The sequence below is a fragment of the Musca autumnalis genome, unplaced genomic scaffold (assembly GCF_047663935.1).
Source record: "Musca autumnalis isolate F117 unplaced genomic scaffold, ASM4766393v1 scaffold_3, whole genome shotgun sequence".
NCBI classification, from domain to species: Eukaryota; Metazoa; Arthropoda; class Insecta; order Diptera; family Muscidae; genus Musca; species Musca autumnalis.
The window spans coordinates 25,863,813-25,891,320 of record NW_027411866.1 but is presented as its reverse complement, the minus strand read 5'-3'; the positions used below and the strand labels follow the sequence as shown (position 1 = coordinate 25,891,320).

Genomic DNA, 27,508 nt, shown 5'->3' with positions numbered 1-27,508 from the left:
AAACGTTATGGGATCTGATGATCTGAAAAAAATATCTGTAAAAAATTGTTGAAAAATATTATAAAAAATTAAATTAAATTTTTTAAAAAATAATATTTTTTCTGGCCGATATTTCACTTCGTTGTAAAGGAAAGAATACGAACAAACGAATTGATCTGACAAAACCGATAATTTTTATTTTTTCCTAGAACCCTCTAGTCGCTTACATGAAAACCAAGTAAGAACGGCGTTGTTGTGTTATACCCTCCACCACAAGTTGTATTGAAGTATGAAGAAGACTTAATACTAAATTTCAGCAATTTCGGTAAAACACTGTGAGGCGCCATTCTATGGGGGTTATTTCAAAACGTCGATCTATACCGACAAATTTCTGACGGAAACTTTTTAGGCTCAAAGAAGACTAAATACCAAATTTCCTATATTTCGATAAGAGAATGTGGCTAAAACTTAAAAAATACCGAAAATCAAGAAGTACGCTTCTATGGGGATATAGGAAGACGTGGACCTATACTTATAATACTCTTCTGGAATATTTTATAACTCTTGGAAGACGAAATAACGAATTTCAGCCATTTCGGTTGGATATTGACGTCACAATCTTCAGTATTACGAAAATCGAGAGGTACCGTTCTATGGGGGCTATATCGAAAAGTGGACCTATACCGACGAATTTTAGTCAGAAATGGGGCAATATAAAAGCGTGGACCTGTACAGACATATTTCTGGCGAACAGTTTTATATCACATTGAAGACTAAATACCAAATTTCAGCCACTTTGGTGGAATATTGAAGACACAACCTTCAAAATACGAAAAATCGGGAGGTACCTTTCCATGGGGGCTATATGAAGGCGTGGACCTATACGAACAAATTTAAAGGGGAAGTTTGAGTTCCCCCACCGAAGTCTAAATACCAAATTTCAGCCATTTCGGTGGAATATTGAGGCCACAACGTTCAAAATATCGAAAATCGGGAGGTAACGTTCTATGGGGGCTATATGAAGGCATGGACCGATATCGACAAATTTCTGGGGGAAAGTTTTATACCACCAACGTAGACTAAGTACCAACCATTTCGGTTGTGATAATGAAGCTAAAACCTTCAAAATACCGAAAATCGGGAGGTACCGTTCTATGGGGGCTATATGAAGGTGTGGACCGATACCGACAAAATTCTAGGAGAAAGTTTTGTACCTCTAAAGAAGACTACGTACTAAATTTCAGCCATTTTGGTAGGATAATGAAGCTAAAACCTTTAAAATACCGAAAATCGGGAGGTACCGTTCTATGGGGCTATATGAAAGTGTGGACCGATACCGACAAAATTCTGGAGGAAAGTTTTATACCCCTAAAGAAGACTACGTACCAAATTTCATCCATTTTGGTAGGATAATGAAGCTAAAACCTTAAAAATACCGAAAATCGGGAGGTACCGTTCTATGGGGGCTATATGAAGGTGTGGACCGATACCGACAAAATTCTGGGGGAAAGTTTTATACCCCTAAAGAAGACTACGTACCAAATTTCAGCCATTTTGGTAGGATAATGAAGCTAAAATCTTAAAAATACCGAAAATCGGGAGGTACCGTTCTATGGGGGCTATATGAAGGTGTGGACCGATACCGGCGAAATTCTGGGGGAGAGTTTTATACCCTTAAAGAAGACTAAGTACCAAATTTCAGCCATTTTGGTAGGATAATGAAGTTAAAACCTTTAAAATATCGAAAATCGGGAGGTACCGTTCTATGGGGGCTATATCAAAACGTGGACCGATATATCCCATTTTCAATACCAACCATCGTGCAAGTAATAAAAACTTCTGTACCAAATTTTGACTCTCTATCTTTAAAATTGCGAGCTGTATCTTGATTTCAACAGACAGACAGACGGACGGACGGACAAGGTCAAGTCGACATAGAATTTTATGCTGATCAATAATATACTTTATAGGGTCTCCGACGAATATTTCGATGTGTTGCAAACGGAATGACAAATTTAATTATATCCTCCATATGGTGGAGGGTATAATTAAGAACCAACAAATTGATCTGGCAACCCTGATAATATTTATTTTTTTGTGGGATCCTCTAGTCGCTCAAAGTTTAAAACCTCTTCAAGTGTGCAGTATAGAAATTAATTAAATTTAATTTTATAAAAAAATAATATTTTTCTTCATCCATATTTCCCTTTTTTGTATATGGAAAAATAAGGACAAACAAATTGATCTTGCAACGCCGATAATCCTTATTTTTTTCTAGGACCCTCTTGTCGCTTAAAGTTCTAAACCTCTTCAAGTGTGCAGAGTAGGAAATGTTTAAATTAAATTTTATTAAGAAATCATATTTTCCTCATACATATTTCCGTTTTTTTACATGAACAAACAAGAACAAGCGAATTGATCTGGCAACCCTAATATTTTTTATTTTTTCCTAGGACCCTCTAGTAACTTAAATTTCAAGACATGGTCAAGTGTACATGGCACAAATACATACATTTGGATTTTATTAAAAAATAAGACATTTTATTAACAGTCCATATTTATAAATGAAAAATTAAGAACAATCGAATTGATACGGCAACACTGATAATTTTTATTTTTTCCTGGGACCCTCTAGTCACTTAAGGTTTACGCCATGTTCAAGTGTGCAATGCAAAACTGAATAAAATTGAATTTTATTAAAAAATATATATTTTTTCCTGATATGATTTTCTCTTTTTTGTACATAAAGAAAAGAGCAAAAAAGAATTAAAGTGGCATCGCTGAGAATTTATATTTTTTTTCTCTGGAGCCTCTAATTTCTTAAAATTCAAGACATGTTTTTATGTGCATCCGAAAAATTTATTAAATAAATTTCTTTTTAAATTTCACACTCATTGCGCTTTCACAAAAGTAGATTTCTTATAAATGAAAAAATAATTACAAACGAATTGATCTGGCAACACTGATTATTTTTATTATTTCTTGGGACCTTTCGCTTTAAAAAAATTTTGAACTTGTTCATGTGTGCATGGTAAAAGCGGTTTGAATTAAATTTTAATAAATTGTGTGCTCAGTTGGTTTTTATATAAAAGTGCCTTACATATTAATGAGAATATATGAAGAAATGAATTGATCTGGCAACACCAATAATTTTTAATTTTTCATGAAAGCCTCTAGTCATTTAAAGTCCAAGATATTTTCAAGTGTGCATGGCAGAAATTAACAAAATAGATTTTTACTAAGAAACAAATAATAATTTTCATAATCCACATTTGCCTTCTTTGTACATTAAATAAATACGAGGAAACAGGTCAATATGGCATCCAAAACCCCAAACTAAAGGTTGTGAAGGTCTCTTAAAAATATCCCAAAAAATCAAGTTTGCGGCTATGAAGGCCCTTGAAAAAAAAATTCTGAAGTAATGCAAGTTTTTGGTTCTGAAGGTCTACAAAAATATACTCAAAAGAAAAAAATCTAAGAAAAAACCAAATTTGTGGTCTTGATGGCCTTTAAAAAATTAAAAACAAAAAATAAGTTTGTGATCTGAAGGTCTTTAGAAAATATAAAAATTATATTCTAAAAAATTGTTTTAAGAGTTTGTGGCTCTGAAAGTTTTTGAAAAAAAAAAAACATTCTAAAAAATCCACATATGTGGCTCTTTGAAGATACCCTATAAACCCCTGAGCAAAGAGGATCCCAAGGGGAGTAAAAACAAATATTACAATACTGTGACCTCTTAAGGGTTAAGTCTGTTCCAAATTGAAAATGAAAACGAAATTAAAGACTCCCCAAATCTCCAACAAATAGTTTAAAATCTCTTCTTCTTCGGTTGTTTTTGCTTTATTGCTAGATTTTTTTCCAATATTTATTAGGCTATCAGTGAGGGCACGTACAAGCAGAAGAAGGCCAATAGACTATGATGGGATGCTACTAGCAGCAGCAATGTGTGTCCACTATTATCATCTTCATGATCGCTATTATCCCCTCAAAGATAGCAACAACAACAACACCGCAATCAAGATCAAAGTATCCCGATCTTAAAATCCATAGCAAACGAAGACAGCGACAACGAAGACGTAAAGAAGGTGTATCTCCCACAAAACAGAATCTATCTTTTTTCGTATAAATGTCAGGGAGGCCGACACACACGCACACACATTTGGACACATACTTTATAATTAAATCAACCAATTTTGAAACATTCAAAACAACAAAAACTTCTTGAACCTTTTTTTTTTTGGAACACACGTACAGAGTACATCGTCGTAGTATGCCAACTAATTTGGTTTAAAAGTTTTGTTGTTGTTGTTGTTTCCATGATAGACGTCTAAAATTACTTTGAATTTGTATTTGAAAGGCTTATAACTCTAATAGACCAGCGTCTCGTATTTGCCTAAACATATGGCTTCTGGTGAACATTTTATTTGGGATTAAATTAAAACTAGTCGCCCGACTAGATTAAAATCTTGGTTTAGGATGCCACAAATAAGCACATTTTTTAGAAAAAAAAAACAAACATACTGTTTGAATAGAGAGAGAGAGATCAGAAGTAGAAATACACTGGTTTGAAATATAGGAAGCTAATTAGCAAGGAAATTTAAGGATTGAAGATCTAATTGTGAAAAGAAGTATTTTTTATAAAGGTGACTTTCTTTAAAACGGAAAATTAAGAACAAACGAATTGATCTGGCTACGCGGATAATTTTTATTTTTTCCTGGGACACTCTAGTCGCTTATAGCACTAGACATGTTGAAGTATGCACTATAGAAATTAATTAAATTAGATTTTATTAAAAATATTATCCATATTTCTTATTATCCATATTTCAGTTCTTTGTATATGAAAAAGTAAAAACAAACGAATTGATCTGGCAACGCGGATAATTTTCATTTTTTCCTGGGACCCTCTAGTCGCTTATAGCATAAGACATGTTCAAGTGTGCAGTGTAGAACTTAATTAAATTGGATTTTATTATAAATATTATCCAAGTAAAAATATTCTTTAATAAATCCACGCCTTGATGGGCCAAGTAAAAATATTCTTTAATAAATCCACGCCTTGATGGGCCAAGTAAAAATATTCTTTAATAAATCCACGCCTTGATGGGCCAAGTAAAAATATTCTTTAATAAATCCACGCCTTGATGGGCCAAGTAAAAATATTCTTTAATAAATCCACGCCTTGATGGGCCAAGTAAAAATATTCTTTAATAAATCCACGCCTTGATGGGCCAAGTAAAAATATTCTTTAATAAATCCACGCCTTGATGGGCCAAGTAAAAATATTCTTTAATAAATCCACGCCTTGATGGGCCAAGTAAAAATATTCTTTAATAAATCCACGCCTTGATGGGCCAAGTAAAAATATTCTTTAATAAATCCACGCCTTGATGGGCCAAGTAAAAATATTCTTTAATAAATCCACGCCTTGATGGGCCAAGTAAAAATATTCTTTAATAAATCCACGCCTTGATGGGCCAAGTAAAAATATTCTTTAATAAATCCACGCCTTGATGGGCCAAGTAAAAATATTCTTTAATAAATCCACGCCTTGATGGGCCAAGTAAAAATATTCTTTAATAAATCCACGCCTTGATGGGCCAAGTAAAAATATTCTTTAATAAATCCACGCCTTGATGGGCCAAGTAAAAATATTCTTTAATAAATCCACGCCTTGATGGGCCAAGTAAAAATATTCTTTAATAAATCCACGCCTTGATGGGCCAAGTAAAAATATTCTTTAATAAATCCACGCCTTGATGGGCCAAGTAAAAATATTCTTTAATAAATCCACGCCTTGATGGGCCAAGTAAAAATATTCTTTAATAAATCCACGCCTTGATGGGCCAAGTAAAAATATTCTTTAATAAATCCACGCCTTGATGGGCCAAGTAAAAATATTCTTTAATAAATCCACGCCTTGATGGGCCAAGTAAAAATATTCTTTAATAAATCCACGCCTTGATGGGCCAAGTAAAAATATTCTTTAATAAATCCACGCCTTGATGGGCCAAGTAAAAATATTCTTTAATAAATCCACGCCTTGATGGGCCAAGTAAAAATATTCTTTAATAAATCCACGCCTTGATGGGCCAAGTAAAAATATTCTTTAATAAATCCACGCCTTGATGGGCCAAGTAAAAATATTCTTTAATAAATCCACGCCTTGATGGGCCAAGTGAAAAAAACATCTCCCACTGTTTTACAAAACACGGTTGGAAACCAAGCAAAACCATGATTCTGAAGGACAGACGGACAGAGTTAGCCGAAATGAACAAAAATCCCAAAATAATTATCATGATCGTCTGTCTCCTCTCTACGTCTATACAAAGATTGTAAAGGAATTAAAGAAAGAGGACAACAGAATAAAATAAACGTAAGCATGGAATCGAAAAGAAACCCCCAAAAGAGACAGTTGTTGCGCATGCCTTTTTGAAGGAATTTCTTTTTTTCTTTCGTTATGTTTCAAAAAACAATTCCAATACACACAGATAGCCACCACATTCACACGAAATACCACCACATAAAGCCCATCAAAATGAGAATGAAATGTGTCTGAGTGTGTGTGGTGTAAAAGATTGGCAAATCATGCGCCCTGTAAGTGTGTTTGTTTTAACATTGAAACGAAGCAAATACGAATAGAAGGCAACAAACACACGTACAACTGTATTTGCATTTGTATCATCACACGAAGTGTCTTCAAGATTGTTCTACTGCTGGTGATTGGATTGTTGTTGGCTCGGCTTGTAACATCGTTTGTATTCGTAAGTATCTGTGTGAACTACTCGTTTGCATCTGTGTGTGTCAGGCGACTGACTGACTGTCTTTTGTCGGCTATTTATCTGTTTCGTGTTGCCGAGACGACACGAAAAGGAATAATAGTAGAAACGCAACAAAAACCGGTTTTTTGCTGTGGCAAATGTTTGTAGATGTTTATGTGTGTGTATGGGTATGCCATTTGTTTGCTGTTGTTGCTACTGCCATTGAGAGGAGATCTGTTGCTTGCTTTTTTTTACATGAGGAACAGTGGCATAAACGGCGATTTTAAAGGACTAATAGAGCAAATTTATGGATTTTTAAAGAATAATTTGTTCTATAGTCATTGGAATTTGGATTTTTTTAGGGAATGATTTTGAATAGAACTTGACTTTTCTAACAATATTTTTTTGACAAAATGCGATTTTTTAACTAAAATAAAAAAATCTTAAATTTTTTTTAAATAAAAAATCGCGTTTTTTTGAATAAAAAATCGTGGATTTTTTGAAATAAAAAATCGTGGATTTTTTTTAAATAAAAAATCGTTTAAACAAGATCGTAGATTTTTAAAATAGAAAATCGTGGATTTTTTAAAATAAAAAAAAATTGGATTTAAAAAAAATCGTGGATTTTTTAAAATAAAAAATCGTGGATTGTTTAAAATAAAAAATCGTGGATTTTTTAAAATAAAAAATCGTGGATTTTTTAAAATTAAAAATCGTGGATTTTTTAAAATTAAAAATCGTGGATTTTTTAAAATTAAAAATCGTGGATTTTTTAAAATTAAAAATCGTGGATTTTTTAAAATTAAAAATCGTGGATTCTTTAATATAAAAAATCATGTTTAAAAAAAAAATCGTTGATTTAAAAAAAATCGAGGATTTTTTTGGATGAAGAAAAGGACGAACAGCCCAAAGATATATTTTACGAGCGCTCAGAAGAAACATATGACCGTTGCCCTGCCCATGACATTAAAATTATTCTAGGCGATTTTAATGCCAAAATTGGAAAGGAAAATATCTTTGGCCCAACAGTCGGGAATTTCAGTCTCCACAGTGAAACATCTGACAATGGTATGAGGCTGATAGACTTTGCAGCTGCAAAAAACATGGTTGTGAGCAGTACCAGATTTAATCATCTCGATATTCATATGGACACCTGGCTGTCTCCAGATCAAAGAACAAGTAATCAAATTGATCATGTTGTGATAGATAAAAGACATTCATCGAGCGTGTTGGATGTACGATCGTTCCGAGGAGCAAACATAGATTCTGACCACTACCTTGTTGCAGTAAAGGTACGTACCCGTCTAAACGTTGCAAATAAAGCACGAACAGACACAACGCGGAAGTTGAACATCGATAGGCTGCAAACACAACAGATAGCCACAGCATATTCCACTCAACTAGCCCAATTGCTTAATGAGAGCACTCCCTGTCCCGATAACATAACAACACAATGGCAAAATATTGCCCATTCCATGCAAACAGCCGCAAAATCCATACTTTGATTCCAGAGACCTCCACAAAGGAATTCATGGTATGACCAGGAGTGTCGTGCTACTACCGAAGAGAAAAATGCGGCATATAGAGCTACTTTACAATCAGTAGCAACGCGTAGCGCACGAGAGAAATATCGGGAGAAAAGGAGAGAAGAGAAACGTCTTTTCCACAAGAAAAAGAGAGAAATGGAAAAGCGGGAGTGTGAAAAAATCGAGATGTACAGGAGCCAGAATGAAGTCCGAAAAGTCTATCAAAGAGTGAAACATCAAACAGATGGCTTTGGTACAGACACATCTTCCTGTAGAGACCAGCAAGGTAATCTGGTAACAGATAGAGATAGGAACATTTCTCCAATCAGCTGGCATCCAATAGTAGCGAAGACGATGATACCACAGATCCAATCCCAGACGATGGTATAGAATGTATACCGCCCGGCCAAGATGAGGTAAAAACAGCAATCAACCGGCTGAAGAATAATAAAGCAGCAGGAGCCGACGGCTTACCAGCCGAGCTGTTTAAAACCGGAGGCGACGCGCTGATAAGGTGTATGCATCAGCTAGTTAGCACCATCTGGCAGGAAGAACGCGTACTCCACAATTGGAACCTGGGCATCCTGTGTCCCGTCCACAAGAAAGGAGATAAGACTGTATGCTCCAACTATAGGGGCATAAGTCTTCTCCCTATTGCCTATAAGATAGTGTCAGGGATATTGTGCGAACGACTGAAGCCAATCAACGAAATAATTGGACCATACCAATGTGGCTTTAGACCTGGCAAGTCCACCATTGACCACATATTTACCCATTAAGACCCAAGAGATGCAGATCGACACATATCACCTTTTTGTCGATTATAAAGCAGCATTCGACAGTCTCCTCCGATCAAAGGTATTCCATGCAATGTCTGAATTTGGTATCCCCGCAAAGCTCATCCGGCTTTGTAAGATGACTTTAACTGATACTAGGTCCTCAGTTAAAATTGGAAAGAACCTCTCCGAACAGTTCAGTACCAAAAGATGTTTCAGACAAGGAGACAGCCTTTCGTGTGACCTATTCAACATTTTGCTGGAAAAGGTAATACGAGATGCAAATGTCAAAAGACTTGTTTATGCTGATGACATAGACATCATGGGACGATCAGTAAAAGAAGTAACTGATACCTTTATAAAGGTCGAAGGAGAATCTGCTAAAGTGGGTCTGGCGGTAAACGGCGAGAAGACCAAGCTGATGGTGTCGACGCGCAATGCGTCCATTGAGCTCGGACCGACTGTGGAAGTTGGTTCCTATAATATTGAGGTAGTAAAAGACTTTGTCTACCTCGGCACCGCCGTAAACACAACTAAGAACATCATTTGTGAAATACGAAGAAGAATAGTGTTGGCCAACAGATGCTACTTCGGTCTGAGTAAGCAGTTTAGGAATAAAGCCACATCTCGTCAAACAAAAACAACGCTTTACAAAACACTGATACTGCCCGTGCTGATGTATGGTTCCGAAGCCTGGGTACTTGCGCAAGCAGACATGGCAGTGCTTGGTGTGTTTGAAAGAAAAATTCTTCGGCGAATATCGACGTCGTATGAACCACAAGCTGTATCTGCTATACAACGACATCAATATAGTAAAACGTATCGAGATAACGATTGCGTTGGCTAGGCCATATCATAAGAATGGGCGAAGATGAACCCCCTAAAAAGGCGAAAAAAAATCGGGCCGCATGGCGGTGCACGCAGAATCGGCAGGCCTATGCTTCGATGGAACACACAAGTGGATGAAGAAATGAAAAGGCGCGGTATTCCAGAAAGCGTAGCGAAAAACAGAGAGAAAATAATTAAATAATAATCATCAATTTAAAGAATTTTTGAAGAATATTCTTGGATTTTTAAAAAAAAAATTTAAATAAAACTCATGGATTTTTTAAAGAATTTTTAAAGAATATTCGTGGATTTTTTAAAGAATTTTTAAAGAATATTCGTGGATTTTTTAAAGAATTTTTAAAAAATATTCGTGGATTTTTTAAAGAATTTTCGTGGATTTTTTAAAGAATTTTTAAAAAATATTCGTGGATTTTTTAAAGAATTTTTAAAAAATATTCGTGGATTTTTTAAAGAATTTTTAAAAAATATTCGTGGATTTTTTAAAGAATTTTTAAAAAATATTCGTGGATTTTTTAAAGAATTTTTAAAAAATATTCGTGGATTTTTTAAAGAATTTTCGTGGATTTTTTAAAGAATTTTTAAAGAATATTCGTGGATTTTTTAAAGAATTTTTAAAGAATATTTGTGGAGTTTTGAAAGAATTTTTAAAGAATATTCGTGGATTTTTTAAAGAATTTTTAAAGAATATTCGTGGATTTTTTTACGAATTTTTAAAGAATATTCGTGGATTTTTTAAAAAAAAATTTAAAGAATATTCGTGGATTTTTTAAGAATTTTTAAAGAATATTCGTGGATTTTTTAAAGAAATTTAAAGAATATTCGTGGATTTTTCAAAGAATTTTTAAAAATATTCTTGGATTTTTCAAAGAATTTTTAAAAAATTTTCGAGAATCTTTTAAAGAATTTTTAAAAAAATATTCGTTGATTTTTCAAAGAATTTTTAAACAAGTAAAAAAGTATCAGTCGGCTTTGCCGACAGAGATATACCCTCAGCCTGTGTATATTGAAACAATTTTTTCCCAAAATACCTATGTATTTAGGGTATTTTAAAAATTTTGGGCGTTTGAACAGACAAAAATATTGATTAGGATTAAAGATCAAAAGTTTTGCGGAGGAGATACTAAAAGGAATGGATCGACATTGACCGTTACGAAAGTGAATCTCCAGCCACAACATATGGTGCCATAGGGGGTTTTTACACTCTTCGCGCTGTTTGCTCAAGAAGTATGGACTTGCCCCTAAAAAAAAACTTTTACCATCGTAAAAGAGGCAGCGAATGCAAGTTGCTTCAACAAAAATCAAAGTGATTTGATATCAGGTCTTAAAGTGAACTTATCCGAAATTTTGTGTGGGAGGTACCGGATGGAGTTGACAAATATAGTCCATATTTAAACTTGATCTATATCTGGTAGATATATTAGGATGTGTAAAGTAAAGACCAATTCGGCCACTCCCTTCAAGAGTTACCGTACGAACAATTTTTCCGAACATTTTTGAACTTTTGTGGGGGAGGTACCTGAAGGAGTGGACCGATATTGCTTATCTTCAAACTTAAACTATGTTTGAACAAAATATTACTAAGGCCATATTTTGGACCGAATCGGCAGATCCGTTCGAGAGTTATCTTGCGCTCCAACCACCTCACAGGGTGTCATAGGGGTTTTTTTGCAACTTTCATGCTATTTTCTCAGGAAGTATGGACTTGCCCCTGATGAAACTTGTACCGTCGTATGGAGGGCACTGAATACAAGTTGCTAAAACAAAAATCAAAGCGATTCGAGAGATGACCCTAAACTGAACTTATCCATAATTTTGTGTGGGAGGTACCCGAAGGAGTAGACCTATTGAGTCCATATTGGAACCTCATCTAAGTCTGGTACATATTTGACGATGAGCAAAGTATGAACCAAATCGGTTACCCCCTTAAAGAGTTATCGTGCGCACAAATTTTCCGAACTTTTTCGAACTTTTGTGGGGGAGGTACCGGAAGGAGTGGACCGATATAGCCCATCTTCGAACTTAAACTAAGTTTGGGCAAAATATTACGAAAGCCAAAATTTGAACCGAATCGGTTCATCGGTTCGAGAGTTATCGTGCGCTCCAGCCAGCAGGACAGACAGACAGACAGACAGACAGACAGACAGACGGACGGACATGGCTAGATCGACTCCAAATTGTCTGAAACACATTTCGTCCAAACATACTTGGGGTCTAAAACCATTATTTCGATGAGGCACATTTTCATCGTATCAAAGTGTATATACCCTTCTTAGCCTAAAGGCTGAGGGTATAAAAATATTCGTGGATTTTTCAAAGAATTTTTAAAAATATTCTTGGATTTTTTAAAGAATTTGTAAAAGAATCTTCGCGAATTTTTTAAAAAATATTTTTTAAAGAATTGTTAAATATTAAACATATTATATTTAAATTTTTTTCATAATTTTTCAATTTTGAATTTTATAAAAAAAAATCTCTTTCATCCCACTGTTCCCCTCATTTCAATGTCAATATTGTTGTAGTTTTTGTGGTTGTTTTGTTTTAGTTTTTTTTCTCGAAAAAAAAAATTCGGCAATATTTATGGTATTGAGCCTTATTTTATGTTCGTTTCGGTATGGCAATCAACATCAGTAGAAGCAACAAGAAGAACAACAACAACAAACATAATGAGGCGACAAACATATGCCATACCATGCCATCATGCATGACAGAGTAGAGTTACTCCGGTAGAGAGGAGGATAATAAAGACGATGATTAAGTTAGTCATTATTAATGTTGTTGTTGCTCTCTTTACTTAACGTCCGAAGGTGGTGGTGGTGGTTAGTTTATTAACTGGAGTTGATGTTGTTGTTGTTGCCGCAACTCAAATATCCAGGTAAGAATATTTGAGATGAGTAACAAAACAACGACGACCCAGATACGATCGTTTTTAATGTGCTCTCTCTCTTTGTGTACAAAATTTGTGGTTGTTTTCTTATTTAATATTTATCTAAGGTTTCATTATTTGATTTCATTTGGTTTCTATGTTCAAGTGTTGTTTATTATTGCTATGAGATGTTCGGGATATGGACCTATGGGGATCCAATAGTTCGGGATTTATTTCCTCTGGCATATTTTTGACCCTATGATAAAGGTCTCATAATCGTGACTTCATTCAACACCAGAGAAAGGGAGAAAGAAAAAAGGGGAGAAAGTCACTTGAGAGGTTTTCTCAAGACACGAGTGATGCTGTGAGAGCTACAATATCTGTAATGACATTCCATAATGAAGGGGGGAGACAGGGCCTGATAAGTCCCGAGTGTCGCAGTAGCATTTCCCAGACAAAATCTGTCAAAGAGAGAATATGAATCCTTGTGACGTTGGTTGACACGAAATGATGCTGTTAATTTAAACTAAAATACAAAATGTGTCTTAAAAATACAGAGAGATGTCCTAGGGTAAATGATGCTGTGTGAGATACAAATGTTGCAAGGACGAAGAGAAGGAAACAGAGAGACAATGAGTGCCATATTGAGAAATCTCCTTCCTGTGTAATTTACAAAGCCCGTTAAAAAGCAATGGATTGTTGTATCTGTGTGGCCTTGCACGATCTGTGACTGACTCTCTCTTTTTCTCTGTGAACCTTCTTGAATGTATTCTGTTTGTATCTCTGTGATTCTTTGTATTTATCTTGCATTATTCATCCTTTTTTGCTTAACAAAATTGCTGTTTATTGTCCATATGTTATTTCTTCGACGGCTTTCTTCTTCTACTATCAAAGACTCACAAAAACACTCACTCACACAGTGACACCTACAAAGATTCCTCTTACTGTCTTATGCGCCTTATATTGGCAAATGATTATATCTTCTTGGTTATTCTTATTCCTCTTCTTTTGTTTTCTTTTCTTCTTTATATTATTCCTGTTGTTTCATGTCATTGTTTTTGTTGTTGTTTTAAACTAACAGTGATTCATAGATTTCAGGTTTTGAAATCTTGTTTTCTCAATTTTAATTCTTTGGAAATTTTTGGTGGAATTGTCTTCGTTTTGTTTGTTTTGAAACACAATGAAACACCCTACCTTGTGGGCTTAAAGAAGGAATTCAGCAACAGCGACATATGGTGTTGCAAAAAACAGTCGTATGTGTACACAACAAGTTATGGAAAAGAAGGAAGATGAAGGTGATGGTTAGTAGGTTAAAGGAACCGGAAATTGAATTGGTGGTGATAAAAAAAAACCACAACATTTGTTTATATAGTGCAGTTGTTGTAGTTGTAGAGGAAATGCACAACATTAATCAATTGCAATCGGATTGAGAAAGAAGTTGGACATTTTTTGATTCTATAGAAACTTTTTGAAAGAATGGGTACTTCTATAGACCCTTGCTGAAAGAAAGGATGCTTCTAAGGACAATTTCTGAAAGAAAGGGTGCTTCTATATAACCTTTCAGAAAGAAAGCGGACCCCTTTCTGAAAGACAGGATGCTTCTATAGACCCTTTCTGAAAGAATGAGGGCTTCTATAGAACCTTTTAGAAACAAAGCGAATCTCTATAGACCCTTTCTGAAAGACAGGCTGCTTATATGGACCCTTTCTTAAAGAAAGGATGCTTCTATAGACCCTTTCTGAAAGAACGCGGGCTTCTGTAGACCCTTTCTGAAAGAAAGTGGGCCCTTTATAGACCCTTTCTGAAAGACAGGATGCTTCTATAGATCCTTTCTGAACGATAAGGCTGCTTCTATGGACCCTTTCTTAAAGAACGAATGCTTCTTTAGACCCTTTCTGAAAGATAGCGGGCTTCTAGAGACCTTTTCTGGAAGAAAGCGGGCTTCTATATTCCTTTTCTGAATGAAAGGGTGCTTCTATAGTCCCTTTCTGAAAGAAAGGGTGTCTCTATAGGTCCTTTCTGAAAGAAACGGTGCTTCTATAGGTCCTTTCTGAAAGAAAGGGTGCTTCTATAGTCCCTTTCTGAAAGAAAGTGTGCTTCTATAGTCCCTTTCTGAAAGAAAGGGTGATTCTATATTCCTTTTCTGAATGAAAGGGTGCTTCTATAGTCCCTTTCTGAAAGAAAGGGTGTCTCTATAGGTCCTTTCTGAAAGAAACGGTGCTTCTATAGGTCCTTTCTGAAAGAAAGGGTGCTTCTATAGTCCCTTTCTGAAAGAAAGTGTGCTTCTATAGTACCTTTCTGAAAGAAAGGGTGCTTCTATAGGTCCTTTCTGAAAGAAAGGGTGCTTCTATAGGTCCTTTCTGAAAGAAAGGGTGCTTCTATAGGGTTTCTGTAAATCCTTTCTGAAACAAAGTGGGCTTTTACAGACCCTTTCTGAAAGAAAGCGGTCTTCTGTAGACCCTTTCTGGAAGAGCGTATGCTTTTATAGATCCTTTCTGAACGAAAAGGCTGCTTCTATAGTCCCGTTCTGAAAGAAAGGGTGCTTCTATAGTCCCTTTTGAAAGAAAGGGTGCTTCTATAGTCCCTTTCTGAAAGAAAGGGTGCTTCTATAGGTCCTTTCTGAGAGAAAGCGGGCTTCTATAGACCCTTTCCGAAAGAAAACGGTCTTCTATAGACCCTTTCTGAAGGAAAACGGGCTTCTATAGACCCTTTCTGAAAGAAGGGGTGCTTCTATAGTCCCTTTCTGAAAGAAAGGGTGCTTCTATAGTCCCTTTCTGAAAGAAAGGGTGCTTCTATAGGTCCTTTCTGAAAGAAAGGGTGCTTCTATAGGTCCTTTCTGAAAGAAAGGGTGCTTCTATAGGTCCATTCTGAAAGAAAGGGTGCTTCTATGGTCCCTTTCTGAAAGAAAGGCTGCTTCTATAGTCCCTTTCTGAAAGAAAGGGTGCTTCTATAGATCCTTTTTGAAAGAAAGGGTGCTTCTATAGATCCTTTTTGAAAGAAAGGGTGCTTCTATAGATCCTTTTTGAAAGAAAGGGTGCTTCTATAGATCCTTTTTGAAAGAAAGGGTGCTTCTATAGATCCTTTTTGAAAGAAAGGGTGCTTCTATAGATCCTTTTTGAAAGAAAGGGTGCTGCTATAGTCTCTTTCTGAAGGAATGGCTGCTTCTTTGGTCCCTTCTATAGAAGAATAGTCTCCTTCTGAAAGAAAGAGTGCTTCTATAGTCCCTCTCTAACAGAAAGGCTGCTTCTATAGTCCCTCTCTAACAGAAAGGCTGCTTCTATAGTCCCTCTCTAACAGAAAGGCTGCTTCTATAGTCCCTCTCTAACAGAAAGGCTGCTTCTATGGTCCTTTCTTTAGAAGAATAGTCTCTTTCTGAAAAAAGGGTGCTTCTATAGTCCCCTTTTGAAAAAGTGGGCTTCTATAGACCCTTTCGGAATGAAAGGTGCTTCTATTGTGATAAAATACCTCAATTCAGCAAGCTTAATAGGGTTATTTTGTTAAAATACCTCAATTCAGCTAGCTGAATGGGGTTATTTTGGTAAAATACCCTAATCAAATACTTGCAGATTTTTATAAAAATATTCGTGGATTTTTTAAAGAATTTTTAAAAAATATTCGTGAATTTTTTATAAAAATATTAGTGGATTTTTTAAAAATATTCGTGAATTTTTTATAAAAACATTCGTGGATTTTTTAAAGAATTTTTAAAAAATATTCCTGGATTTTTTAAAGAATTTTTAAAAAATAGTCGTGAATTTTTTATAAAAATATTTGTAGATTTTTTAAAGAATTTTTAAAAAATATTCGTGAATTTTTTATAAAAATATTCGTGGATTTTTTAAAGAATTTTTAAAAAATACTCGTGAATTTTTTATAAAAATATTTTAAAAAATTTTTAAAAAACATTCGTGATTTTTTTTAAATATATTAAAGAATTTTTAAAAAATATTCATGAATTTTTTATAAAAATATTCGTGGATTTTTTTAAAGAATTTTTGAAAAGTATTAGTGGATTTTTTATAAAAATATTCTTGGATTTTTTTAAAGAATTTTTAAAAAATATTCGTGAATTTTTTATAAAAATATTCGTGGATTTTTTAACGAATTTTTAAAAAATATTCGTGGATTTTTTATAAAAATATTCGTGGATTTTTTAAAGAATTTTTAAAAAATATTCGTGAATTTTTTATAAAAATATTCGTGGATTTTTTAAAGAATTTTTAAAAAATATTCGTGAATTTTTTATAAAAATATTCGTGGATTTTTTAAAGAATTTTTAAAAAATATTCGTGAATTTTTTTAAAAATATTCTTGGTTTTTTTAAATATTCTTGGATTTTTTTAAATAATTTAAAAAAATATTTTTAGATTTTTTAAAAAAAATTCGTGGATTTTTTAAAAATATTCTTGGATTTTTTAAAAAATATTCTTGGATTTTTTTAAATACTTTAAAAAAATATTTGTAGATTTTTTAAAAAATATTCGTGGATTGTTTAAAAATATTCTTGGATTTTTGAAAGAATTTTTAAAAAATATTCTTGGATTTTTTATAAAAATATTCGTGGATTTTTTATAAAAATATTCTTGGATTTTTTTTTTAAAAATATTCAGCTAGCTGAATGTTCTTATTTTGGTAAAATACCTCAACTCAGCTAGCTGAATTGTGTTATTTCGGTGAAATATCACAATGAAGTGTTATTTTGTTATTTTGGTAAAATACCTCAATTCAGCTAGCGGAATAGGTTGATTTTGGTAAAATACCTTAATTCAGCTAGCTGAATGGGGTTATTTTATTAAAACACTTTTATTCAGTTGCCAGAATGAGGTTATTTTGTTAAAATAGCTCAATTCAGCTAGCTGAATGAGGTTATTTTTGTTAAAATAGCTCAATTAGGCTAGCTGAATAGGTCTATTTTGTTAAAATAGCTCAACTCAGCTGGCTGAATAGGGTTATTTTGTTAAAATAGCTCAATTCAGCTAGCTAAATAGGGGTATTTATGTGAAATATGTTAATTCAGCTAGCGGAATGGCAATATTACTTGCAATATATTGTTGTTATAAAAAGATTTCGGCAATTCAGCTGGCTGCATGGGCTTAAAGATGTGTATGTTTTTTAGCAAAATTCGTTACCTTTTTAAATATTTTCTACATAAATTCTTTCTTTTCTCTGGGTGGTTTTCTTTAAAACTCTTTAAACGTTTATTTCGGAGGGGCTATACAACTTTACTAATATTTAGATAAAGTGTGTATGTTTGTATTTACAAATACACAACTATGACATTTTGTATAAGATATGTGTGTGCGTGTGTTTGTTTCCTTAGATTCTAGAAGAAATATTTGTATTTAAAAGGGTTTTAATGGCTTTGTTTTGTGTATCCAACTATCCTATCTAAAGTTTGTATCTTGGCATATGGGATATGTATTTATACACACTATGTGTGTATGTATGTATATTCAACTATATATACCATGCATATATTTCTATGCATAGTTCTAAAAACCTTTGGCAAATATCTACACATCCACACAAATCTATTTGCTGTTTTTGTGTAGTCTTTGATTGTCTCTAGTCTTTGTTTGGCCATTTTAAAAGTTGTTGGTTCCTCAATAATTTTTTTTGCTTGGAATATCGTCGAGAACATACACAAAGAAACACACATACATAAATATATTTCAATATGGGACCCTTATAAATTTAGTTCGCCTTTTTCTCATTCGAATGAAAGACAAATTCTTTCAAATATCAGCTGAAGATGAAAACAAATACGAATAGTTTTTTCTGTTTGGCTTTCGCATCCTTTTCTTTTTTAATAAAAAATACGCCATTGTCTAAAAAACCAGAGCTCATCTATTTATCCTTGTCCTCCTATTATCCCAAAACGGGGGGATAATAGGAGGACGACATTGTATTTCCTTAAAGTACCACCTTTTGTTTGCCAAAACAGAAACTGATTGTCTTATTTTTTAGTTTTCAAGTGTTCTGAATTCAAATATCCTCAATAGTGTTTTTTTATGATTTCCCAAATCCTTTGTTGCTTGCGGAACAATTGAAATAACTGTAGTTTCGGTAGTTTTTTTCTGTGCCAAGTGGAGATAAAAGAACAACAAGTGAGAATACCTATGTAGTTTTTGTTTTGTAAAAGGATTTGTAGTAGAATTCTCAAATGGGATGGTAATACAACAATAACAACAAAAAAATCACTGGGAAATATAAGTCTTGGATTATATGTCACTCAAAAATTTAACTGAAAGGTTTCAAGGGGGAAATTTTAAGTTGGAGAGATCTCAAAACTTATTGAAACATTTTCGATTTGTGCTTCAAAAAAAAAACCTCAAGAATTACTCTAAAATCCTTTAAAATTTTCAATTTGTACAAGAAAACATTAGAAATTCTTTAAAAAATCCTCGAGACCTCCGTAGGAGACTTCTATAGAATAGAATAGCTCCATAGGAGGTTTCTATAGAATAGAAGTCCTCTGTAGGAGGCTTCTATTGAATAGAAGACCTCCGTAGGAGGCTTCTATAGAATAGAATACCTCCGTAGGTGGCTTCTATAGAAAAAAGGCCTCCGTAGGTGGCTTCTGTAGAATAGAATACCTCCGTAGGTGGCTTCTATAGAATAGAAGTCCTCTATAGGAGGCTTCTATTGAATAGAAGACCTCCGTAGGTGGCTTCTATAGAATAGAAGACCTCCGTAGGAGGCTTCTATAGAATAGAAGACCTCCGTAGGAGGCTTCTACAGAATAGAAGACCTCCGTAGGAGGTTTCTATAGAATAGAAGACCTCCGTGGGAGGTTTCTATAGAATAGAAGACCTCCGTGGGAGGTTTCTATAGAATAGACCTCCGTAGGAGGTTTCTATAGAATAGAATACCTCCGTAGGAGGCTTCTATAGAAGAGAAGACTTCCGTAGGAGGCTTCTATAGAATAGAAGACCTCCGTAGGAGACTTCTATAGAATAGAAGACCTCCGTAGGAGGTTTCTATAGAATAGAAGACCTCCGTAGGAGGTTTCTATAGAATAGAAGACCTCCGTAGGAGGTTTCTATAGAATAGAAGACCTCCGTAGGAGGTTTCTATAGAATAGAAGACCTCCGTAGGAGGTTTCTATAGAATAGAAGACCTCCGTAGGAGGTTTCTATAGAATAGAAGACCTCCGTAGGAGGTTTCTATAGAATAGAAGACCTCCGTAGGAGGTTTCTATAGAATAGAAGACCTCCGTAGGAGGTTTCTATAGAATAGAAGACCTCCGTAGGAGGTTTCTATAGAATAGAAGACCTCCGTAGGAGGTTTCTATAGAATAGAAGACCTCCGTAGGAGGTTTCTATAGAATAGAAGACCTCCGTAGGAGGTTTCTATAGAATAGAAGACCTCCGTAGGAGGTTTCTATAGAATAGAAGACCTCCGTAGGAGGTTTCTATAGAATAGAAGACCTCCGTAGGAGGTTTCTATAGAATAGAAGACCTCCGTAGGAGGTTTCTATAGAATAGAAGACCTCCGTAGGAGGTTTCTATAGAATAGAAGACCTCCGTAGGAGGTTTCTATAGAATAGAAGACCTCCGTAGGAGGTTTCTATAGAATAAAATAAAAACTGTTAAAAGTACAGTGGAAGTACCGTTGCCATAAGAGAGTACCCCCCTTCGATAGTGTCTCATATATTCAATTAGGTAGGTAAATGGTCCTTCGATAAGGAAATAATTAAAAAACAGTATTCGAACAAAACACTCATTCATCCTTTGAATTTTTTGAGCCCATGTTGCCATATCTGTTCATAAATGATTGAATTCGGGCAAATAGAAAAAAATATTCAAACCCCTTGGTATTATTCTAAATGGATTACCAAACCATTCAAATAAAGAAAAACTACAAACCAAATAATAAAAGAAAATCCATCTAAGAAAAAATGAAAATAAAACACAAAACAATTTTACAATTTCTTGTTTTAAAACAAAATAATAATTTATTAATTTTTTTCAATTTTTTTCGTGGTGATATTTTTTATGATATTTTTTCCAAATACAAATTGGTACGTTTATTTTGGGGGGAGAGGAAAAAATAATAAAATAAAAAAAAACACATTTATAAGACACTGTATGACTTAAATAATATAGGAAAAAATAAACTAAAAATCAAAAAATAATAATACAAATAAACAAATGGCAATTCTATACAAATAAAGGAATTTTCTTTAAACATATTTTTTATAAAAAAAAAATAAATAAACGTACACAAAATGCTATTTGAAAATAAAAATCATAAATTAAGTTCATAGAACTTTTTTTGTTACTTAAATTTTATACAAAAAAAAATTATAAAAAAATAAAAATATAAAATTAAGTATTTTAGTGATTTTTTTATAATATATTTATTTATTTTTTTAAATAATACTAACAACAATTTTTAAAAATTATGTGTTTTCTTTTGTAAATGAGGTAAGACATGGAGTATTTTTTTGGGGGGGTGGGGGGTTGGGGTAAGTTGGTGTGGGGGAATTTGGAAATAATAATAAAAAATTATTAAATTAAAACTAATGGAATTTTTTTGTTGTTTAGGGAAGTTTTGTTTTTTTGTTTGTTTCTTTGTATTTTAATTAAATTAAAAAATAATAACAATTTATTTTTATTGCTTATAAGACAAATCATACATATTACAAAATAAAAATCTAAAAAAATATGAGTATAAGGTATTTGTTTTTTAAATATGACACTACAGAAATTTTAAATCATGAGGTAAGCAAAATTATCATTTGTTTTCTTTTCTTATATTAAAAAAAATAATAATACAATTTAAAAATTATAATTATAAAAAACTAAAAAAAATATATATTAACACTAATAATCCCTGATATTTGTTTGTTATATTTATATATAAAAAATGATTTGGTATCACTATTTAGTTTTCTTTTTTGTTTACTTGTCGTCATTTTAAGAAAAAAAATCTTTGAGGTTATGTTTGGAAATTAACAATTTGGGTTTTTTTTTAAATTAATGGCATTTCCACGCATTGTCTTTGTTTTGATAAATACAAAATTTCATTGTTTTTGTATATAAAAATATATAGTTTTTTTTACAAATAATGAGTTTTTAGAGAGATGAGAGGAGAAGGTGAGAGTAAGAAAGACGGAACATACTTTTTTAATTCCAAAAACTTAAAAAAAATGTTTTTGGAGCAGATTGGTAGTAAATAAATAAAAAGTAAAAGTACTTTAAATATTTTCAAGAATTTTTTCTTAATTCTTGAAAATTAACATTAAAATTGTTGCTTTGTACAGAAATGAGAGAGAGCAGGGAAACCAAGAGAACAAAATTGAGAGCAGTAAAACCAAGAGAGAGAAAAATATTTTTCTTAAAATATTTTTAAAAGTCTAATTATTATAGCTACAAACTAATTTCATTGCAATTTATTGAAAGAGTAAATGAAATTGGCGCCCAATGTGGGTTGCAGTTTAGAAAGTAATATTTTTTCAAAATTTTATTTCCTCTTGAAAAAAGATTATTGCAATTTATTGAATATTTAAACGTGTAAATGAAATTGGCGCCCAATGTGGGTTGCAGTTTAGAAAGGAATATTTTTTTCAAAATTTTATTTCCACTTGAAAAAATACCAGTTTAGAAAGTAATATTTTTTTCAAAATTCTATTTCCTCTTGAGAAAAGACCATTGCAATTTATTAAATATTTAAATGTGTAAATGAAATTGGCGCCCAATGTGGGTCGCAGTTTAGAAAGTAATATTTTTTCAAAATTTTATTTCCCGTTGAAAAAAAGGCCATGGTATTCATTGTCAATCCATGATTTTTATTCAAAAAATATTGTAAGAAAAAGTAGTTTTGAATAATTTATGTGGTCCATCGAGAAGTGAATATTTTTTTGGAATAAACACGTTTTTTATTTATAAAATTCAAATTACCTACTAAATGAAATTGGCGCCCAACGTGGGTTGCAGTTTAGAAAGTAATATTTTTTTCAAAATTTTATTTCCCCTTGAAAAAAGACCATTGCAATTTATTGAATATTTAAATGTGTAAATGAAATTGGCGCCCAATGTGGGTTGCAGTTTAAAAAGTAATATTTTTTTTTCAAAATTATATTTCCCCTTGAAAAAAGGCCATGGTATTCATTGTCAATCCATGATTTTTATTCAAGAAATATTGGAAGAAAAAGTAGTTTTGAATAATTTATGTGGTCCTTCGAGAAGTGAATATTTTTTTGGAATAAACAAGTTTTTTATTTATAAAATTCAAATTACCTACTAAATGAAATTGGCGCCCAATGTGGGTTGCAGTTTAGAAAGTAATATTTTTTCAAAGTTTTATTTCCTCTTGAAAAAAGCCCATTGCAATTTATTGAATATTTAAATGTGTAAATGAAATTGGCGCCCAATGTGGGGGTTGCAGTTTAAAAAGTAATATTTTTTCAAAATTTTGTTTCCCCTTGAAAAAAAGACCATGGTATTCATTGTCAATCCATGATTTTTATTCAAGAAATATTGGAAGAAAAAGTAGTTTTGAATAATTTATTTGGTTCTTCGAGAAGTGAATACTTTTTTTGGAATAAACACGTTTTTTATTTGTAATTTTAAAATTACCTGCTATGACGGAATGTAATAGGGACAAGTACCTAATTATCATTGGTAAGCATTGATTTTAGTCTGCTCCATTCGAGAAAAAGCTATTAATCTTGAACCACGCTATCGAGACTTTTATGAAATGGTCCTTCGACCACATAACTCTTTGTTGAATATTTCCTTTACTGTTTAAAGGCTTTTTTGCAAAACAAATTTAAGTTTAGGGACCTCTATCTCGATAATCAACTATTAAAAACGCCATGGGAGCTTCCTTCGATATTGCCTAACTGAATTAGAACCACGCTATTGAGACTTTTATGAAATGGTCCTTCGACCATTTAGCTCTTGAATGAAAATTTTCCTTTAATGCTTAAGGGCTTTCTTGCAAAACAAATTTAAGTTTAGGAACCTCTATCTTGGTAATAAATTGTTAAAAACGCCATGGGAGCTTCCTTCGATATTGCCTAACGGAATTAGAACCACGCTATTGAGACTTTTATGAAATGGTCCTTCGACCTTTAACTCTTGAATAAAAATTTCCATTAATTAATTTTTAAAGACTTTCCCAGGAACGCCAAACAAATTTTAGTGTTTAGAAATCTAAATCTTGGCAATAAACTGATTAAAGTACAGTTGGAGCATCCTCACATTAAATGGTCCTTCGACATTGTCTCGTAAACTTAATTCGTTAGGTAAATGGTCCTTCGATATCATTATTTCTGGAAAATTTAGTCTCTAAGATAAATTTTTGGAGATTTGTGGTTTCAGGGCTAATTTTCTGGCCCAGAAAACTCAAATAGATTTAGATGGTCATTGCTCAATGTTCCTCCGTTGTTCTATGGACTAATGGGCATAATTTGTTACCGTTGTAATGGCAGATCAGAAGAGTTTGTGGACCTTCAATCACATAACTTTGTGGAATTCAGCATCAAATTGTTTCAAAAGGTGTCCATCATCATCCAAGCAGAAGGAAAAGCTGCAGATTGATCTTACGATGGTGCTAATTTTTCAAGAAGACTGTGACTTAATTATTAATGGTCCTTCGACATTGTCTCGTAAACCTAATTCGATGGGAAAATAGTCCATCGATCTCATTATTTCTAGAAAAATTTTTCACTAAGATACATTTTTGGAGATTTTTGGTTTCAGGGATCATTTTTCTGAGCGAAGAAACTCAAATAGATAAAGAAGGTCGTTGATTAGTGTTCCTCTGTTGGTTCTATGGACTAATGGGCATAATTTGTTACCGTTGTAATGGCAGATCAGAAGAGTTTGTGGTCCTTCGATCAGATCACTTTGTGGAATTCAGCGTAAAATTGTTTCAAAAGGAGTCATTCATGATCCAAGCAGAAGGAAAAGCTGAAGATTGATCTTGGGATGGTGCTAATTTTTCATGAAGAGCATCCTCACATTAAATGGTCCTTCGACATTGTCTCGTAAACTTAATTCGATAGGTAAATGGTCCTTCGATATCATTATTTTTAGGAAATTTTGTCTCTAAGATACATTTTTGGAGATTTGTGGTTTCAGGGATCATTTTTCTGAGCGAAGAAACTCAAATAGACGAAGAAGCTCTTCGATTAGTGTTCCTCTGTTGGTTCTATGGACTAATGGGCATAATTTGTTATCGTTGTAATGGCAGATAAGAAGAGTTTGTGGTCCTTCGATCACATAACTATGTGGAATTCAGCGTAAAATTGTTTCAAAAGGAGTCATTCATCACCCAGGCAGAATGAAATGCTGAAGATTGATCTTAGGATGGTGCTAATTTTTCAAGAAGAGCATCCTCACATTAAATGGTCCTTCGATATTGTCTCGTAAACTTAATTCGATAGGTAAATGGTCCCTCGATATCATTATTTCTAGAAAATTTTGTCTCTAAGATAAATTTTTGGAGATTTGTGGTTTCAGGGATAATTTTTCTGAGCGAGGAAACTCAAAGAGATTAGGAAGGTCATTGCTCAATGTTCCTCCGTTGTTCTATGGACTAATGGGCATAATTTGTTACCGTTGTAATGGCAGATCAGAAGAGTTTGTGGTCCTTCGATCACATAACTTTGTGGAATTCAGCGTAAAATTGTTTCAAAAGGCGCCCTTCATAATCCACGCAGAAAGAAAAGCTGAAGATTGATCTTACGATGGTGCTAATTTTTCAAGAAGAGCATCCTCACATTAAATGGTCCTTCGACATTGTCTCGTTAACTTAATTCGATGGGAAAATGGTCCTTCGATATCATTATTTTTAGGAAATTTTGTCTCTAAGATAAATTTTTGGAGATTTGTGGTTTCAGGGATAATTTTTCTGAGCGAAGAAACTCAAAGAGATTAGGAAGGTCATTGGTTAGTGTTTCTCCTTTGTTCAATGGACTAATGGGCATAATTTGTAACCGTTGTAATGGCAGATCAGAAGAGTTTGTGGTCCTTCGATCACATCACTTTGTGGAATTCAGCGTAAAATTGTTTCAAAATGAGTCATTCATCATCCAGGTAGAAGGAAATGCTGAAGATTGATCTTAGGATGGTGCTAATTTTTCAAGAAGACTGTGACTTAATTATTAATGGTGCTTCGATCCCTATATTATTATTTTTTCTAGAATTTTTTTTCTTTTAGATCAAATTTAGAGACCTGTGGTTTTAGGAATCATTTTGCCGGGCGAGGAATCCAAAAATGATTTGCAAGGTCAATGGCAACTGCCGTAGAAGCTGCAAATTATTCTTGGTTTCATTAAATGGCTTCTGCAAATTCTTTGGACAAATGGAACACTTCGATCTAATCATTTTGCCGTGCGAGGAACCCTATAATGATTCTGAAGGTCAATGCCAATTGCCGGAGGAGCTGCAAATGATTCTTAGGTTCATTAAAATGGCTTCTGCAAATTCTTTGGACAAATGAAACATTTCGATCGAATCATTTTGCCGTGCGAGGAACCCTAAAATGATTTGGAAGCTCAATGGCAACTGCCGTAGGAGCTGCAAATGATTCTTGGGTTCATTATAATGGCTTCTGCAAATTCTTTGGACAACTGGAACATTTGTTAGCCTTTTAGGAAATCGTTAACCGAAGACTTTTGTGTGGAAAAAAAACTAAGAATTATTTAAATTGGTCCTTCTGTCCATATAAATGGTCCTTCGATCATATTCCATCAAAAGCAAAAGCCGCAAATTGATCATCCAATGTTCCTATTTTTTTAAGAAAACTGTGACTTCATCATTAATGGGTTTTAAGGCCAAAAAACGGTCCTTCGATATTATTTTTTCCAGAAAATTCTGTCTTTGATATTATTTGTAGAGATATGTGGTTTCATCATATCACTTTGCTGGGCAAGAAAGCTCGCAATGACTTGGAAGGCCATTGATAATTGTCTGAAAAGCTGCAGAATGTCTTTCGGGTTCAGAATATTGCCTTCCATTGAATCTTTGGACTAATTGGAATATTTGTTGGCGTTTCTCTGTAATGGGAAATCGGTCTCAGAAGATTTTGTGTGTTAAAAACTGAAAATCATGTAGGAATCTTCTACAAATAGGTCCTTCGATCATATAATTTTATGGAACCCATTGTAAATTTGTTGAAAACTTGCGTCCATCATCATCCCCTGCAGGAAAATAGTGCAGATTGATATTACAATGTTGCTAATTTTTCAAGAAAACTGTATATTCATTATTAGTGGTCTTTCGAAGCCTAAATGGTCCTTTGAAGTTATATTTGGAGATTTGTGGTTTCAGGGATTATTTTGTTGGGTGAGGAACCTATCCAAAGTCATCTACAAAAATAATTTTATATAAATATAATGATACATTTTCTTTAAATCTGTCCTTCTTTCACATAATTTAGTTGGATTCCGAGTCAATCATCCAAAGAACTTCTATTCAATAAAAAACCCTTTGAAAGGGTCTACAAAACGGTCCTTCGATGCGCTGTTTCATGATATTTTGTTTTTTCGGAACAGTTTCAGCATTTTCTCACGTCATGGGGAATTCGTGGCTGGTATTCCTTTTACTTTTAGGGTTTTCGGAACAGTGAAAATTTTCAAAACTGGTTCTTCGGCACAGTTTCAGCATTTTCTCACGTCATGGGGAATTCGGGGCTTGCATTCCTTTTACTTTTAGGGTCTTCGAAACAGGGAAAATGTTCAAAAGATTGTCAGTAGACACACTTACAAAATATTCGTTAAAGTAAATTGAATTTATGGGA

At 33.4% G+C, this 27,508-nt stretch overlaps 1 protein-coding gene across 2 annotated transcripts in view; it reads right to left on the bottom strand.

Moving 5' to 3' along the window:
* The window catches only part of zld (zinc finger protein zelda), a 162,103-nt gene that overhangs the window by 25,761 nt on the left and 108,834 nt on the right, over positions 1-27,508 (bottom strand). The window lies entirely within an intron of this gene.